General features: G+C 39.2%; 1 long non-coding RNA gene across 1 annotated transcript in view; it reads left to right on the top strand.

Moving 5' to 3' along the window:
• LOC148114556 (uncharacterized) overlaps positions 1-13,076 on the top strand; it is a 36,808-nt gene extending 23,732 nt beyond the window's left edge. The window contains exon 2 of the long non-coding RNA XR_015733027.1: positions 12,895-13,076. This is a non-coding gene — a long non-coding RNA (uncharacterized LOC148114556). The remainder of the gene's footprint in view (positions 1-12,894) is intronic.
• Positions 13,077-18,628: the final 5,552 nt, after the last annotated feature.

Genomic DNA, 18,628 nt, shown 5'->3' with positions numbered 1-18,628 from the left:
TTCACCAGAAGCAAAGGTATTAATTCATTTTTACGAAGCTTATTATTCTGTTCAGCCAGATACATTAAGGTCATTTCCCTTTAAGAATAGAACAGCAGTTTTTCATAGACAAAAAAAAATCTCATTAACCTTGGAAGTTAAAGCAGCTGTTCTTTCTCAAAATAAGCTGGCTAGTGACTTGTAATTGGCATTGTTTTAGTTGGTAAGCACAGGTAAAATGAATTCATTGTTGAAAACAAACCATTTTTTCTCCCACTTTATAAGAAGAAGAACAAAAAATATTGTGGCATTTCTGAGGGATCTGTTAAAGAAAGTGTACCTTCACTTTGTTATTCAAGGATGTAAAAACTGAAACAAAAAATGATAAAAGAAGATAAGCCAAGAAAACAGTTTTAAAACTTGGCTTTAAATAACTTAGACTTTTGCTTTGCATAAAGGGTCCTTTGCTGTATTAGTTCCAGATTATTTGACATGCATATATAAGTATTTTACAGATAAAATTAGTAGATTTAAATGGTACCATTCATTGTATGGTTATATGACTCAAGCAATATATTATCCTGAGTGTTGAGACTTTATTCCATTTTAAACTTGGATGTTTTACATGAGTAAACTGTATAAGCCAGGGGTATCCAATCTTAGTAACTTTAAGACCTGTGGACTTCAATTCCCAGCAATACTGGCTGGGAAATTCTGGGAGTTGAAGTCTACAGGTCTTAAAGATGCCAAAGTTGGACACCCCTGGTATTAGTCACTCTGCAGTGCTCTTAATAAAAAAAAAAATACTGTCTAAAATGTCTTTGGGCTTTTGTGCGATAACATTTTTTCCCATCCCTCCTTTTTGGGGAGAAGGTGAATGAACATTCACATTATAATGATTTGTCCACAAAATGAGTTCTCAGAGAAGGCATAGGAGAAGCAGTCCTCTTCTTTCTACCCAATTATTTGAGTGGAAATATATACAACAACAACAACAAAAGAGATATGGATATATAAATTGTTGTTGTTGAGTGAACTCTAATATATTATCTTACCTTTAATTTAGAGTACTTCATTTCTTCCATGCTTTTCATCTCCTTATCTGCATTCTTTATAAATAGTTTAATTTGCTTTATATTTCTTTTATATCATCTATATCAGTGGTGGGATTCAAAAAATTTTACTACCTGTTCTGTGGGTGTGGCTTGGTGGGCGTGGCAGGGGAAGGATACTCTAAAACCTCCATTCCCACTCTACGCCAGGTGAAGGCTACTATAAAATCTCAATTCCCTCCCCATTCCAGGGGAAGGTTACTGCAAAATCCCCATTTCCTCCTGATCAGCTGGGACTCGGGAGGAAGAGAATAGATGGGGGCAGGGCCAGTCAGAGGTGGTATTTCCGGTTCTCCTAACTACTCAAAATTTCCGCTACTGGTTCTCCAGAACTGGTCAGAACCTGCTGAAAGCCACCTCTGATCTATATACTACTAAAGCTATCATTTCTATAACTTTTAACAGGGTGAAACTGTTGTAACGCGGGAATAACGAGAGTCACAAGCAGACTAGTAACAACAGCTCCTTAATTCAGGGTGAGACTTCAGCAAAACTCACAGGCAACAGCCCTCTTTATATACTTTCTAGAGGTGACCAAGAACCAATCAGGATTCACTATGCATTTGAATTTCCCGCACAAAATAGATACATACATAACACCCCTCCCTTCCCAGAAGGCACTTATTCTATCTATTTACATATTTACATACAAAATCACGCAGGTGACCAGGGCGTGTCTTAATCCTGGTTGACCTGCGCAGTTCAGTTGTTGACGAGGCGTCGAGCCGGTTGGAGGGACCTCCCGTCTCTCCCGGCTCCGCCAATGGAACCTCCTGGATTTCTCCGGAGGTGTGGCGATCTCCAGCTGGGAGTGTCGGCTCGCTGGGGCGGCGCTGGAACTCAGGGTTGCCAGATAAGTATTCCGGCTTACTCAGGCTTGAGGTAGCTGTGTCAGAGAGACTTGGGTAGTTAGGACATGGTGTTTCGTTAGGTAGACGTTTTCGTAATTGATCTATATGTCTCCTCCAGATTTTACCATGCCCAATATCTACTGTGTATGACTTTGGACCAGTGATTCCTACGATGGTTCCTTCTACCCATAGTGGCCCATTAGTGTAGCTTCTAGCAAAGACTAGTGAACCTACTTCGAAGTGTCTTAGTCATCCCCCTTCCCCGGTGAAACTATCAGAGGAATAGTTAGGATGCAGTCTGTCTAGAACGCATCGAAGCTTTCGGCCCATTAAAAGTTCGGCCGGGCTGCGGCCCGAAGTGGGGCACGGGGTGGCATGTTGTACTGCTAGGAATTCGTCTATTCTAGCCTGCCAGTCCCCAGCATCGAGTCGGGATAGGGCTTCTTTGGCTGTTCTTACAAATCGTTCAACAAGGCCATTAGAAGCCGGATGAAAAGGAGCGGATAGTGCATGTCTAATGCCTAGTTCAGCTAGGTAGCCTTCGAATTGAGTTGCCGTGAATTGGGGCCCATTGTCGGACACCAGTGTGTCCGGCAATCTGTGTGTTGCGAAAAGTTTTCTGAGTATTTTGATTACGGCCTCAGAAGTGGTCGATGGCATTAGGGCAATTTCGAGCCACTTAGAAAATGCATCTACTATTATTAAAAAGTTTTGGCCATGGAATGGGCCAGCGAAATCTATATGAATCCTCCCCCACGGTCCTTTTGGTTTCTCCCACTCTTGAATGGGCACAAAGGGGGGATCTGGGCTGGACTCCTGGCAGGGCCTACACTTCCCTACCCACTCAGTGACATCTTGGTCGAGATGCGGCCACCAAACATAGCTATGAGCTAGGCCCTTCATGCGAACAACCCCAGGGTGACCCTCGTGCAACATTTCTAGGACCCTGTGCCTTAATCGTGAAGGAATGACCACCCTGTCACCCCACAACAAGCATCCCCCCAACATTGACAGTTCATTTTTCTTGTTGAAATACAATTGGAAATCACCACCGTCCACCTTGGTGGGCCAACCCCTCGTTACCCAGCCCATTACTGTGCGCAAAACAGCATCTCTGGCAGAAGCCCTCGCCACCTCGTTCGAAGAAATGGGGCCCAGGGAAACAATGTCTAGCAGTAAAACCGGGGCTTCCGGGGTCGGGTTGTCCAATAGATCTGGTAGAGGACATCAGCTGAGGGCGTCAGCATGTCCTAAGGTTTTGCCTGGTCGGTGGAGCAGTTTGTACGAGTATGCGGCCAAAAATATGGACCATCTGGTCATCCGGGGGGAGAGGGCCACCGGGGTCGGTTTATCACCAGCCAAGAGTCCCAAAAGAGGCTGGTGATCTGTAATGAGTTCAAAAGTGCAGCCAAAAAAGTACTCGTGAAATTTTTTGACCCCCGCTACAGCCGCTAGTGCCTCCCTATCTAGCTGGCTATAGTTCCATTCAGCACTAGACAGAGTGCGAGAGTAATAGGCGATGGGCGCCTCTAACCCATTCGGCAGTCTATGGCCTAAAACTGCGCCAACGCCAAAGGGGGAAGCATCACAGACTAACACCAGAGGTAGTTCAGCATTGTACTGAATGAGGAAACTGTCCTCGGATAAAAGTCTCTTTACTGCATTGAAAGCGGTCGCCTCTCGCTTGCCTCAAACCCACGGGACGTTTTTTCCAAGGAGCCTGTGCAGGGGCTCCGCAATGGTGGCTTTTTGTTTCAAAAACATCGTATAGAAATTGAGTAGGCCCAAGAAGGCCTGCAGCTCAGCTTTTGACTTGGGGGTGGGCGCGCCTTGGATGGCCCTCACTTTGCTTTCTGTGGGGTGAATGCCTGAGCCGTTGATTCTGTAGCCTAAGAATTCCACTGATGGCACTGCTATCCTGCATTTATTCCATTTAAGCTTAAATCCCGCTTCTCTGAATCTGGTTAGGACTTGTCTAACCCTTTGGCCCAACTGCACTTCATCTTGGCCACTAATCAAAACATCGTCGAAATACGGAACGATGCCTGGGAGGCCTTGTAGAAGGTGCTCCATGGTACTTTGAAAAAGTCCTGGGGCGATGCTGACCCCAAACTGAAGCCTGGTGCATTTAAAGGCACCTCTGTGGGTTACTATAGTCTGTGATTCTGCTGTAGCGTCATCTACTGGCAGTTGCTGGTACGCCTGCGCAAGGTCTAGCTTCGCGAACGGCTTGCCAGGGCCCAGGGAGTGTAGTAGATGGTGGACTATAGGAACCGGATAGGCACTCTGTTGCAATGCCTTGTTAATCGAACACTTATAGTTGGTGCAAATTCTAATTGAGCCATCTGCTTTAACTGGAGTAACTATTGGGGTTTCCCACTTAGCGTGATCTACAGGAACTAGCACCCCTTGTTTAATGAGCTTGTCGAGCTCCGCATCGATCTTGGGTTTTAAGGTAAAGGGAACTCGCCTCGCCTTCAGTCTAATTGGCGCTACGTTGGGGTCTAAATTGAAAGAAATAGGGGTCCCCACGTACTTGCCTAGAGTGTCTTCGAAAACATCCCAAAACTCGTGAAGCAGTGTTTCTTTCAGTGATGATCCGTTGGTGTTGTGGACGCCCGTGAAGCCCATGCCAAGGGCTCGGAACCATTTCATGCCCAGTAGACTCGGAAGGGGCTTGCTGACTATGGTCAGAGGTAGCTCTTTCTGAAACTCGCCGTAGGTGACCCGGAACATGCCCACTCCTTCAACGGGGACTCGGTTTCCCTGGTAGTCGAGTAGGCGGATTTTCTGTCGGGATAGCTGTCTTTTCTGAAGCTTGGGCAGGAGTGCCTTGAGAGTTGATCAGGACATGATCGATAGCGTAGACCCGGTGTCGATCTCCATTTCGCACGATTTGCCATCGATTTCTACTTTCGTATAGACTTTCTCGTCATTGGGTGTGCTGGCTTGGCCGATTGTCGTGCTGTAGGTCTCCCGCTTTTGAGGTTCGCCCCGTTTTCTCGCGCCGTCATCTTTGATTGGCTGATTTGAATGCGCCGATTCTGGTTGGTTGCGGTAGTCACGTAGTTTTCGACTACGCGGAAGTTGAGCTCTGCAAACTCATGCTAGATGGCCTTTTCTATCACAACGCCTGCAGATGGCTTCTCTATATTTACACGACTGTCTCTCGTGATCCCCGCCACAACTGGGGCAGTACTCGTGGCGCCGGCTTTTCTTCATTCGACCTCTTCTCTGTATGGAAGACGTCCTCATCTGACTCTTCCTCTGTGCTGGTTCGCACCTCTTCTCTGTGGACTGGGGCTGTTTTCGGCCTGTCCTTGCTTGAATTGGGACACTGCAGTGCTTCCGACGCCTTCGTTGATGCCTCGTGTGCTCGGGCTTCGTCTAGCGCACCGGCTAGCATTAGGTCTGGCTTGGCTAGAAGACGCCTTTGTAACCGGGTATCGCGAACCCTGCAAATCAGTTGTTCAAGCAATTCATCGTCTAAATCTCTGTAGTCACGATGCGTAGCGGCTTTTTGAAGCATGGCCACATAAGCACTGACCGGCTCTCCTTCTTTTTGAACTCTTTGCCGGAGTTCGTAGCACTGAACGAATTTGGACGGAACTGGGGCGTAGTGAGCCTTCAGGTTGGCTTGAAGGATATCCCAGGGAACCATCTGGACTGGGGTTGGCTCGCAGAGAGATTCTGCCATTTCAAATATGTCAGGCCCGCAGTGGCTTAAAAACAGAGCCCGTTTTCTGTTTGCGGAGAGCCCTTGCATTTCGCTCGCTTCCAAGGAGCACTCGAACCTTGTCAGATACGATCCCCACTTCTCTCGGGTCGGGTCGAAAGGTTTTGGCGGAACGTAGGTAGACATGCCGCGTCTCCGTGTTCACCAGTCACCCTGGCTGAAACTCCAAGCTCTTTTCAATTTGCCTCTTGTGGCCTCTATCCCACCTTCGTCGCCAATGTTGTAGCGCGGGAATAACGAGAGGCACAAGCAGACTAGTAACAACAGCTCTTTAATTCAGGGTGAAACTTCAGCAAAACTCACAGGCAACAGCCCTCTTTATATACTTTCCAGAGGTGACCAAGAACCAATCAAGATTCACTATGCATTTGAATTTCCCGCACAAAATAGATACATACATAACAGAAACAATGCATCATAGGACAATGATTTTTGAACCAACATGGCCTAACTTACAAAATCTGGGACCCATGACTCCCAAGGGAATTAAATTTGGAGAAATTGTGACTGCTTCAGGCTACTGCTATGGTAGGGTGAAAGCTTTTTTCTCCTTTGTGAAGTTGGTTTGCCCGTACCCTATTTAAACTGTTATATTGATTAAAAGACTTGTTACAAGTGTACATATCACTTACTACAACATAGTTCAATGACTTAGCATGTAGTGTGTTGATATGGGAATTAGCTTCTTTGAAAAATATGGTGCTCTTTTGATGATATTACTGAGATGGTTGACCTGCGATAAGTCATACACAGAAGTCATCAATTGATCTGATGGTAAAACAGAAAAGTGAGAAAAATGTATGATTTCAGTCCATAAACATTATCTGTATTCAAATCCATACACACACACACACACACAAAATTTGCTACTTCATAAGAATGTTCCAGAATTAGATTCTTACAGAACCATTAAAAGTTAATAATAATCTTCCTATGGTTCTTATTTATTTAAATGCTTTGAGGAGGGATCAAACTGTGTTCTCTTGAAGAAAGCAATTTATCAGGTATGATCTCATTTGGAATCATGTTAACTCTTGTTCAGATTAATATATTGTCAGAATAGTAGCTTTCTTTTAATTAAGCTCCATCTGAGATAAACATCAATAAACAATGTTCTCTGGATCTAGGTGACTTTTCATTAATTGTATTTGTTTCTTTATTTTATTTTATTTGTTTCTTTTAATTTTATTGATTAAAAGTTGACAGATTGCAGAACTAATCCACTAACTTCAAATGTGAGAGCTGGATTCTTTCTGTGAACTCAAACATAGGCAACATTATGTCATTCATGGCTATTGACATAGCATGATAGTAATAGGATTTTTATATTTCATGAACTTATAAGAAAGCAATATTATTCTTTTTTAAAGCTAGATAGAGGTAAGCTATTACAACCTTCTGTATTCAAAATAAATAGTTTGTGAATAGCTAAATATATTCACATGTAAGCTTCTTTTCAAAATCCTGAAATTCAGGTTCATTCTTGAGACTTTAATATGTTTCCAAGGTTCCAAGTATTCTTTTTTCCAAGGTTCTTCACTATTTTGTTTTCTATTATCCTTTTTGTTTAATTGGGCATTTTTCTTTTAGAATGATCCTGGGCAACCATGCATATCTGAATTATATAAACAGGGATATGGGTTTTGAGTGTATGCTGAGAGCAAACAAAACACGCAGTAAGGGATGAATGAATATTTCAATCTGATTGAAATTCTTCAAGAGCATTTGCAACATAAAAACATCAGTTTTATATAGCAATTTATTCAGTGTATTTATTCAAGGTTGTGACACGCTAAGCAATGCAATAGTCATTAAGCAAGGCTGTTAATGCTCCAAAATACTTTCTTGTTGATGAATGTCTCAGGTATATCATTCATTATACATTAAAGTGGCAACTAAAATCCATTTGCTCCTAGGAAGCTAAGGTGTTATTACTGTTTAATGGTACATCACTCTGCTATACAACTATATAACAGGAAAAGCTCAAGAGCTAATTAAAAAAATGTAGTGGTATTTGATGTCTCCATCATTTTTGGGAAGAGGTACTTCAAAATATATGCAAATTTATTTATACATGGTATTTATATGGTTGTCATTTTTTTATGGAGATATCTCTGGAAAGCTAATAAGTATAAAAATGGAAGCTAACATATAAAAATAGTAGATAAAAAGATGACAGATAAAAAAATAACTTCACATTTGCCACTGGTCAAAAACACAAACTTGATTCTACTAACACTTTGATCCTAAAATCTAAGAGGGAAAACAAGTCTTTAAGACTTTCCAAAAGACAACAGGATCAGGTCTATCCAAACTTCACAGGGTTCATAGGGCAAGTGTCACGACAAAGAAGGCATTTTTGTTAGTATACAGAAGGAACCTGGAGCATACTCTTCATTGCAGATGTGGTAGGATGGACAGAAACCACTGGAACCAGCAACATGCTTCAGGAACTTGCTGGTTCCTTCTTAGTGAAGTTGCAGGGCTAGGTGCTAAGGGAATAGAAATAAAGGAAATCCTCAGGTCTGAATCCAATTTATTTCCTTCTGGACACATTTAGAAAACCAGCTGAAGCAATACGTGATTGGGAATAAGCATTTTAATATAATATTTCTTACTCTTTTCCAACTGCATAGCCTAAAGTGAGATGCAATTCATGTCATTAAATCAACAATGACATTATTATCATTACAGGCCACAACAAAAATATCAGCTAAGTAAAATATCCTCTCCATTAATGATACATCTTATAATGCAAATCAATACAGATATAGTTATAGAGTACAAGTCCTCCTCATTTTGCAATCAATCTTTTTTATATATATAAAAAAAGTGATCGTAAATCTCATGTAAAAATAGATTATTTACATTTACATATTCCATCAATTGACTATTTTCTTCTAAGTGGTGCGATGGGGCTTTGATCGGGGTGGCAGCCCCTCCACAACATGTGACCCTTTGGGAAAATTAATTGCCCATCCTCTGGTAGATCATGCAATACCCACAGATGCTTCATTTCTGCCTTTCCCATTTTACATTTTGCTAAAACAAGAGCATGACATAAATTGTCAGGACGTGACAATAATAAAGCTGGAATTGATTCTTTGCCTGTCATTGGATTGCATGAAAAGAGATTGCAATTTAGGATAAGGTGGCATCAAGATGATGATACAGATTCACATGTTTATATTTCAAATTAGCCCGTAGGGTAACTCATTTATATAATCATCTTCTGAAATCTAATATGGTAATACTGAAGTCTGGCTGATAGAAACTCCCGATCAAATTCAGATCTCCTATGATGCTTTAAGTATATGAGCCTAGTAGCCATTCTGACCTCAGGTGAGCTGTACTATTTAGTCCCACCACTAACTTTATTCACTTACAAGAAAAAGGGCAAAAGAATATAAAAATGAGTTGAATAAACAGAAATAGAAGTCTGAGTGTAAGAGAAAAAGCTAAAATAAAATTCTTATTTCAAACTAAAAAGTATAAATATCTCCTGAGTATTGAAAGAATGAAAAGTTTCATAATTGCTGTGGGGCTTTCTTGATAATATACAGCAAAGGTAGGAAATGATGCTCCTCCGTATGGAACTTAGAACTTGAGTCATAGGCATTTCCCTTCCAATTCCAGTTTGAGTCATAATTTCTCTATAACTTAATATTAATCTTGGCCATGGAGCTGAAGAACATGATTTTATACACTGTTTCTTGAGGAACAGTACATCTGGCAGGAGGCTACAGGTTAGGAAAGGCAGGGTATGCTGCAGACCACCAACTACAGCACCATCCTTGGTGTGCCAGTGGAGCAAGAAAAGTTAACAAAGTTTTCTTGGGGGAAAAAAGACAAAACATCCTCAAATTAATGAATTTCTTTTCTGCTCTAAGGAAAAAAAAATAGCCAATTGCTCGAAGAAAACCTGTTCTCATATACAGTACTTTATTAGAATTTAAGCTTACCTTTAAAAGTCCTTCCCTTGGTACTCCGAGGGAAGTGACATGTTCTACTTGAATAGTGAAAGTCCTTTCACTATTGACAATCAGCTGAGAATATCTTTGCCTAGATACATTTATGATGATGATGAGGAGGAGGTTCCTAGCTTTTTAAAGGAATCAGTTGCCCCCTGAGATAAGGAGAATCCATGACCTCAATGCCTTCCGTCGTGCCCTTAAAACCCATCTTTTCCAGCAAGCTGGGCTGGCTTAAGAAGAAATTTTAAAATTCTTTTAATCAGTTTGTGATTTCTTAACTTTCGGGCCAAATTTATATATATTTTTAACTGTTTTTAATATTTGTATTCTATGTTCTTATCTTGGCTGTACACCGCCCTGAGTCCTCAGGGAGAAGGGCGGTATATAAATTGGAAATTAAATTAAATTAAATTAAATTAAATTAAATTAAATTAAATTAAATTAAATCAATTCTATCAATTCTTATAAATCCCACCTCTCTTTCTTATTTATAAAACTAATTGGCTGCCCATCTTACCCTAGGGTAACTCTGAGTGGACATCTTAGTTACAATATAAAATGTTAAAATCAAACCTTACAATCAAAGATACATGGGGAGAGCAGGGATGGAGTGGGGTAGTGGTGGGATCTGTTATTACTTAATCAACCACCTCCATTGCACTGATCCCCCACTGGTACCCAAAGCCAATTGGCACAGCTAGGACCTTATGAAAAGATACTCACATCTGGGGACAAGATGTTTCAGACGGTATGAGCAACATCAGAGAAGGCCCTCTTCCTGGACCCTGCTTTTAATTTTTATATTATTGCTTTTAAAATAGTAATATAAAGAGAAAAAAACCAAACAAGAACAAACACCAAATTTATTCATTTATTTATTTATTTATTTATTTATTTATTTATTTATTTATTTATTTATTTATTTATTTATTTATATTTTGTATTTCTTAATCTTAATTCTCAGATAGATAGATAGATAGATAGATAGATAGATAGATAGATAGATAGATAGATAGATAGATGATAGATAGATGATAGATGATAGATAAATAGATAGATAGATAGATAGATAGATAGATAGATAGATAGATAGATAGATAGATAGATAGATAGATAGATAGATATAGATAGATAAAAATCTCTAACATTGTTTAAGAAATAATTGGAAAAAATACAACAGAAAAAAGTACACTGTATAATATGACATTACAACAGTACATAGATACAATTCTATATACAATTCTATAATATAAACCTTATAAACCTTATATAAGTGTATAGTGTATATTTCCCATAATATAAGTCCCATGTTTCATAATACTTATCCATGGAACCTCTACATCTATAGCAGGAGTGTCAAACTGGCGGTCCATGGGCTGGATGCGTCATGTGCAGGCCACGCCCATCCCAGTTCTGCAAAGGAAAAAACTGTCGTGACAGCAATGGGATGCCATGTGTTTGACACCCATGATCTATAGGGAATCAGGTTTTCAATCCATTGAGAAAATGGGGCCATACATTTATTTTTTAACTGCTGCAACACTTTTTTAGCCATACTTAGAGTTGTTGCGTTGTCAAATACTAGATATGTAATTCAAGAGAATATTATCCTCTGAAAATTTTAGATTTTGTCACCCAATCACATTTATATGGTCCACTACTTTTTTCCCAAAGTAAGTATATGACATTGTAAAAACCTCTGTTTTGAAGAAGTGTGGTCCTTATTACATCTCCAACAAACTGCTGTCCTAATATTCTTGGTCCCAAAGTACAGTGGATTTATACAGAGCTTCAGGGAAATATTGTCAGGTCTATTTGATTGGCATTATGCTGATCATAACCAGATCTGTATTTTAAAAAATTGAATAAAAGTGATCTCAGAGTAATCTGATTTATCCATGCTATCTGGAATTTTATATGTTGCATTAAGGGATTAAATGTAATCTTAACTATGGGAATTATGTAATACAGCTGTTTCATGTTGCTAGGGCTATGAACCTCATATGGGTTTGAACTGTTTGGTACATGAGTATGACTGTACTAAGTGATACTATGGAGGGGGAACTATGCAGGTGAGATTAAGAAAATAATGTGAGGATTTTTTTTTTTTGCTTTGCTTTGCTTTGCTATGCAAATATTATAGTTGTCAAGATTTCAAGGCAATGAGTTTTATCTTACCAAGGTGTTTTGCATCATCTTGAAACTTCTCCCTCAGAACTTCCATTAGCTGGGTGATTTATATCATATAGTGTGCCTTATTTAAATTGTGATGCTTCTGACATGAATAAACAAACAGCTGGAAGACACTTCCAGGTGATTACTGCAAATGATCAGAAGAGATGTGCATATGTGGACATCAGAAAGCTTTTCCATCTATTGAGTCCCAGAGAAATTAAAACAGACAGAGTGAAGGGGCCACTTTGCCTTTCAAATCAAAGAGAACCCCCCACTTCACAAAGCATCTTTGAGAGAGCAGGTCATCAGAGACATAAGACCCCTTTAGAGTTTTGTCCTGGGAATGTCTGACTGCTCAATCAAATATTTGAACTTTGATTGACAGTATGGGGAGGAGTACTGTATTAGAGACAAAATAATATCCTTTGCTTTTGACAACCTTTCATATCTTGATAATTTGTTGGACTGAAATAATGAGAAGTGGCTGGTTCTATAAATCAGATGTTATTTTATTATCTGTGAATAATCTACATAATAAAGACAAGAGTTAAATCTGAGCATAGTGAACTGCGAGCAGAGATACTATATTTTTCTTCTTATCATTTTTACTTTGCTTTTGAGGCTGAAATATTTGATTGTAACTCATTAAAAATAATAGAATAAAATGTCCTTGATCTTATAATTTTAAAGGCAAGACAGAAAATGGAACAAGTTCAGAGACCAGTTAGAGTGCAAGGACTTTTAGGTAGGACAAACTAGTCTCTCAGTGCACTAATAGAAGATCCCTCTTTCTCTCTATTGCATCAGGAGGATTGAGCTGAAGGAGAGCCAGCAGGGTTGATGGGTTCTTTATTTATCTGAAATGAAATATTTATAAATTGCTTACTTGCCCAGAACTTCCAGGTGATACATCACTCAGAGGTATTTTACATACAATATAATACCCAATAATGTAATAAATTCATAAAAGTATAAACAAGAAGATATAAATAGTGGAACTGTACATCATAAATGTCGAATACATCATCAGGTGAATAAAGATATGATCAATGTGCTTTTTCTTCTAGCTGCAGAATGGTCTTACATCAGGTATCGACTTTTCCAAGAAGAAGAAAAATTCTCCAGTTGAAATTCCTGGATGCAGCACTTTTGCTAAAGTTAAAGTAAAGGTATTTCATTCCAACAGATGAACAATTAGGAATCAACAGTTGCAGAATCAGCTTTACGGATATATTTGTTTATAAATCAATTGAAGAAATGTACATTATGTAATATTCACTATTATTTTTACATTACCTATCTTGACAATTTTTTTGCATCAGATTTGCCAAAACATCTTGTGATTATATAATAAATATTTAAGGATAGTTAATGTATATCTCAGATGGCTAGATAGAGGAAGAGAACAAATCTGTTTCACTCTGTCTCATTCACTCACTGTGTGTGTGTGTGTGTGTGTGTATGTATGTATGTGTGTAATATATGTACATACAAGTATGTATGTACCATATTTTTTGGTGTATAAGATGCACTCCCCCCCCAAAAAAAGTGGGTGGAAATGTCTGTGCATCTTATACAGCAAATGTGCCAAAGACCCACCCACCTGCCAGCCCCCACTTTTTGGCTTCTGCCTCCCAGCAATTTACCTCCTTGCAGCAAACAGCAAACATTCTGGTCAGCTTCAGCACAGCCTGATTTAGTACAAGCAGCTGGTTGGCAGTTGGATCTGCCGCCCGGAATACTACCTATCAGCTTTTCCAGGCTGCAGATATCGCCACTGCCCATCACCACAGTCACCACCCATTGCTGCTGCCACCTATCGCTGCCTCTGCGTGCCCCATTTTTGGCCTCAATGTGCCCCATTTTCAGCCTGTTCCAGGCAGCAGGGATCACTGCCATTACCTATCCCCACTGCCTGAAATGGGCCAAAAATGGGATGCGCGGAGGCCAAAAAGAGTTGCATTAACAGAGGGATATAATTAAGATCACATGAAGTATTAGTACTGCTTTATAAAGCCTAGTAAGACCACACCTAGAATAGTGCATCCAGTGTTGGACGCTATATTATTTAAAAAATGAGACTCTGGAAAGAGTGCAGAAAAAAGCAACAAAGATGATTAGGGGCTTGGAGCATATGAAGAGATTTGGTATGTCTAGTCTAGTGAAAAGAAGGATTAGGGGTGACATGATAGTAATGTTCCAATATTTGAGGGGCTGCCACAAAGAAAAGGGGGTCGACTATTTTCCAAAGCACCAGAAGGCAAGACAAGAAACAATGTGTGAAAATTAATCAAGGAGAGAAGCAACCTAGAACTAAGGATAAATTTCATAACAATGAGAACAATTAATCAGTGGAACAGCTTGCCTTCAGAAGTTGTCAGTGCTTCCATCCCTGGAGGCTTTTTGGAAGAGATTGGACAGCCACTTATCTGGAATGGTATAGGGTCTCCTGCTTGAGCAGTGGGTTGGACTAGAAGACTCCAACATACCATCCAACTCTGTTTTTCTGTTAATTGTATAGTACAGTAAAGAAAACAAAGCAATAATAAAAGGAACTGTCAAAAAGCCGGGTAAATTTATTCAGTTATTTATTCTACTTTATAGTTTTTATATATAGCTCAATCACTAGCACTCAGCATGGTACACACTAAACAAAGTTAGAAAAATAATACAAAAAGCATAATAAACAATAGTCATCCAATAGTTAAGCTCTGGGCCAAAGACTTGTTGGAATAAAAGTCTTCAGGCCATTTCTTGCCTGAAGAAAAACAAAAAAGCAGAATTGAAGCCAATTGTACTTCTTCAGGCAAAATATTCTCAGGGGAATGAAATCATTATTTCTGAAAAGGCCTGTTGTCCTGAACTCATGGATCTTTCAGTGGAATATGGGAATTTCCAATACTTCCTCTCCTGAGAACTGGACTAGAAAGACAGAATCAAAGACACAATTTGGTAGCTTTATAGATAGTAGAAAAGGGACACAGTGATAGAAAAGGGACGTGGTGGCTCAGTGGCTAAGACGCTGAGCTTGTCGATCAAAAGGTCGGCAGTTCAGTGGTTCGAATCCCTAGTGCCACGTAACGGAGTGAGCTCCTATTACTTGTCCCAGCTTCTGCCAACCTAGCAGTTTGAAAGCATGTAAAAAATGCAAGTAGAAAAATAGGGACCACTTTTGGTGGGAAGGTAACAGCATTCCGTGTGCCTTTGGCATTTAGTCATGCCAGTCACATGACCATGGAGACATCTTCAGACAGCACTGGCTCTTCAGCTTTGAAACGGAGATAAGCACCACCCACTAGAGTCGGGAATGACTAGCACATATGTCCGAGGGGAACCTTTACCTTTTTATAGATAGTAGAATCTCCCATCTGGGTATGAATAGAATCATAATAAAATTGTCATTCTTTCCAAACTTCTGCAGGCAGTACAGCATGATATTTTGGTGACAAATGCCACCAAGAAATCTTTTAAGATGAGGAGGGAGGGGTACTCCCCAACCCAAGTCCCAGTGAATGACCATTGTCAATGCCTGGACCTAAACCCCAATTGAAATGGATTGAGTTAACCATTCTTTCTAGGATTATCTATGGCTGATTTACCACTTTTCGACAACTTTCCCACCAAACAGAAAAAAAAAAGGAGATAGAGCCAAAAGGTCAAGTATAGCAAAAATAAGAAATGCCTTCTTTAAGAGATGATGAATCATTGCCTCCTTTTGATGTGATGACATAATAACCTCCCTCAGAAAAGCATTAACCCTCTCCCAAATCATCCTGCTCTAATGCCTGAAGGAGATAAGTGGGATGTCAATCAAGTCTACCGGTGTCAGATTCATGCTACAGAGAATTTAATCCACTTCCTCAAGTTCTATAATGTTAATACTTCCTTGTTCACTTTGTTTGGATCTATCTAACTGCCATAGAAGCCAGAGTTAATATGAGCAACTTTATCTGCAGAAAACCTACAAAATCATCTGAATGGCCTGAACATTTTCTCGCCTCTTTCATAAAAGTACCTAGGTTATCCTATCCATCATTTGAGAGTTTGTGGATTCAATAAATGGAGAAAAGCTGAAACCACACAACTCATATAGTCAATAATAGGTTCAAATGTAAATTGGTAACAATGATACATAGCTCATACACTCACTTAAATGTGAGTTTAATGTGAGTCTGGTTTTATGCCATTTATTACCATTTTTGATATTTTCTCAGCAAAGGCACCATTGAGCTACTGGAGAATGGCTCTGTTTGGCCACTCTTATCTAGTCTCTGGGTTCATTAAATATTCTAGATCTCTTATCAACAGTGCAAAACAGCTGCAAGACAAATTACCAAGAAAATCCCCAAGATATCTAGAATAGAATCTTTGGAAAGTAAAGAGGATGATCACATACCTGGGGTAGACTGTTTAACAGCTTCTCTATCTTTGCAGAGGTCAGTGAGGCTAGAGTCTGAAAGGACTGTTGCTATTGTTCTCCATATCCAGATCATATATTACTACTATGAAGTAAAGTGTAGATGAAGCTTGCAACTTCCTGTTGCATCAAAGCTACTATTGCTAGTGCTAAACCGTGCAGTTGTCATGGAAGTCACAAGCCAGCCAATGTTCTCCTATGGTATGGTATTCAAATCACCCCCCAAACATTTCCCAAGATAAGGTCGAAGAGTTCATGCTGGACAGTTAGTCAGTCAGCACACCACATCAGTCACCTCTGGGACAGTGTTATTGGTTGCTACAGTGCTGCCATGGAAGACTTTAGCATCCCTTCTATCTCTGCTGTGGGAAAATACACCGCATTCTTTATGTGTCTAGGAATACACAGTTCATTAAGCTAGTAAAATACTGTTCATTAAGCTAAAAACAAGTGTATAGTTGGCAAACAATTCATTAGTCTTAGATGGGATTTAACAAATACCTAAGTAAAAGTTCAGCCCAGAATTAATTGCAATATACTAATCAGAAGAGAAAAATCCAGTGCCAGTTAAATGTATTTATTCAATTCTGAAGGCTGGAGGCATAAATAATTTCCAAAAGTAACACTTCAGCAGGTGCTATTGTCTCATGCTGCAAAACCTTGGTGCTTCACAAGAAGATTTCTATTGATTTATGAAAGTATTTACTAAAACAAACACTTTCATTCCTCATTTCACACTTGCAGCTCTGAAACCAGAGAGGTAATTATGTAGAATTTTAATAGAATGACTTAAGTTTTGTGGTTTCTCCTGAGCCTGGGAAGAAAGAAATGGCAATCAGAGGTACAACACACTAACTGAAAAGCCTTTTGTTTGTACAGGCAGGTATTTGATCTGACCAGGCTTTGAATTTATTTTACCTTGATTTTCCTCGTTGCTCCTGATTTTGTTTGATTTCCTTTTAGTTGCAATGCTTTAAAAGATGCTATTAATCATTACAGTGTTTCAGTAAAAAATGCAATTAGAAGATGTGCACCCAGAAAATACATAAATCAACAAACTAATCTGTCAGTATGCAAACATGTAATGGAATATATACATATTTTAAAAATGTAATGTAAACAAATATGTGGTCAACGTAGAAAAAATAAGATGGGTATCTGAAATTATAAAAATAATTTTGATGTGAGTTGGTTCTGGGTTATCCCAGAAATCTCAATAAAAGAAAATGTGCAATAGGAAAACAATATTTATCTCCATCTCATGATGACAAACTAAGTTGGAAGAGTCCTCTGAAAATGAAGCAGAACATGAGTAGCTTTTTATTTTTTCAGGGAAAGAAAATGTTTGAAAAACTGGAGAACAAATTTCAGCAATACTTGGTAAAACATGTAAAAAAAATGCCATAATTTTATCTTGCCAGAGACAAGATGGAGCCTCTAGTGATGGGGGGACAAACTATGCATACATGATTCCACTGCTTTGTGAATTGCACAGGTTGACAGTTGGCTTCCTGGTGTAATTTAGGGTCCTGGTTATCACAGTTAAAGCTCTTCAAGTCATACAACTTGAAGAGGGTCTGCCTACCTTTGGTTATTTTCCCAATCAAGGATGCTCAAGCATGGTGAATGCTATTAAATAATGTCATTGTGGAAAGCTCCGGAAGAGTGTCTCCTTTATTGTATCATCTGCCCTCTGGAATGTTGTCCCTCCTAGAGATTCTTATGGCTCCAACACTTGAGTTATTTCAAAATTGTTGAAGATCTGGATATTCTCCCAGAGCTTGGGGACAAGTTGTCTGTGAAGTCCCTTCTGTTACAGGTGGCTTACAGTCGGTGTTCTGCTCATCCAGTCATTTGTGAGGGTTTTTTTTAATCCCTTATACATATTGTTTCAGTTTGTAAGCTACCCAGAGTACTAAATGACAAGATGATGAATCTAAATCAAAGGAAAAATATATCCCAAACTCGCTAAAGAACTTGCTAAATAAAATCAATAAATGGCTGGATTACTCCATTCTGACCCCATCATCCAGATTCTTGCTTAATCTGATCCTTGGAATCTGAAGACTTTTCTCCTTAAGTAAGGAAACCATTCCCTTGTAGGTCAAAATTTGAAAGTAGATTGTTATGACTGAACAGTGATGCAACACGTTTTCAATGGATTTTTTAATATCTTCAAGATATCTGTTGTCTTTTATCTTTCTATTAATTGAATTATTTTCATGCATATAAAAAACAATCTGAATATCAGTCTTGTCTTTCATTTTGAAAAACAATGAGCCTTTTTTTCTATTTTTTTCCTATCTATGATGCAACATTCTGTAAAACTGAATTATTAACTATTTGCCTTAAGCTATCAAATGAAGGATAAAAAATAAAGTCTG

Source organism: Pantherophis guttatus, chromosome 3 (assembly GCF_059756535.1).
Source record: "Pantherophis guttatus breed Tessera chromosome 3, ASM5975653v1, whole genome shotgun sequence".
Lineage (NCBI taxonomy): Eukaryota > Metazoa > Chordata > Lepidosauria > Squamata > Colubridae > Pantherophis > Pantherophis guttatus.
Note: the sequence above shows the minus strand (reverse complement) of the source record. Positions and strands in the feature narration are given on the sequence as shown.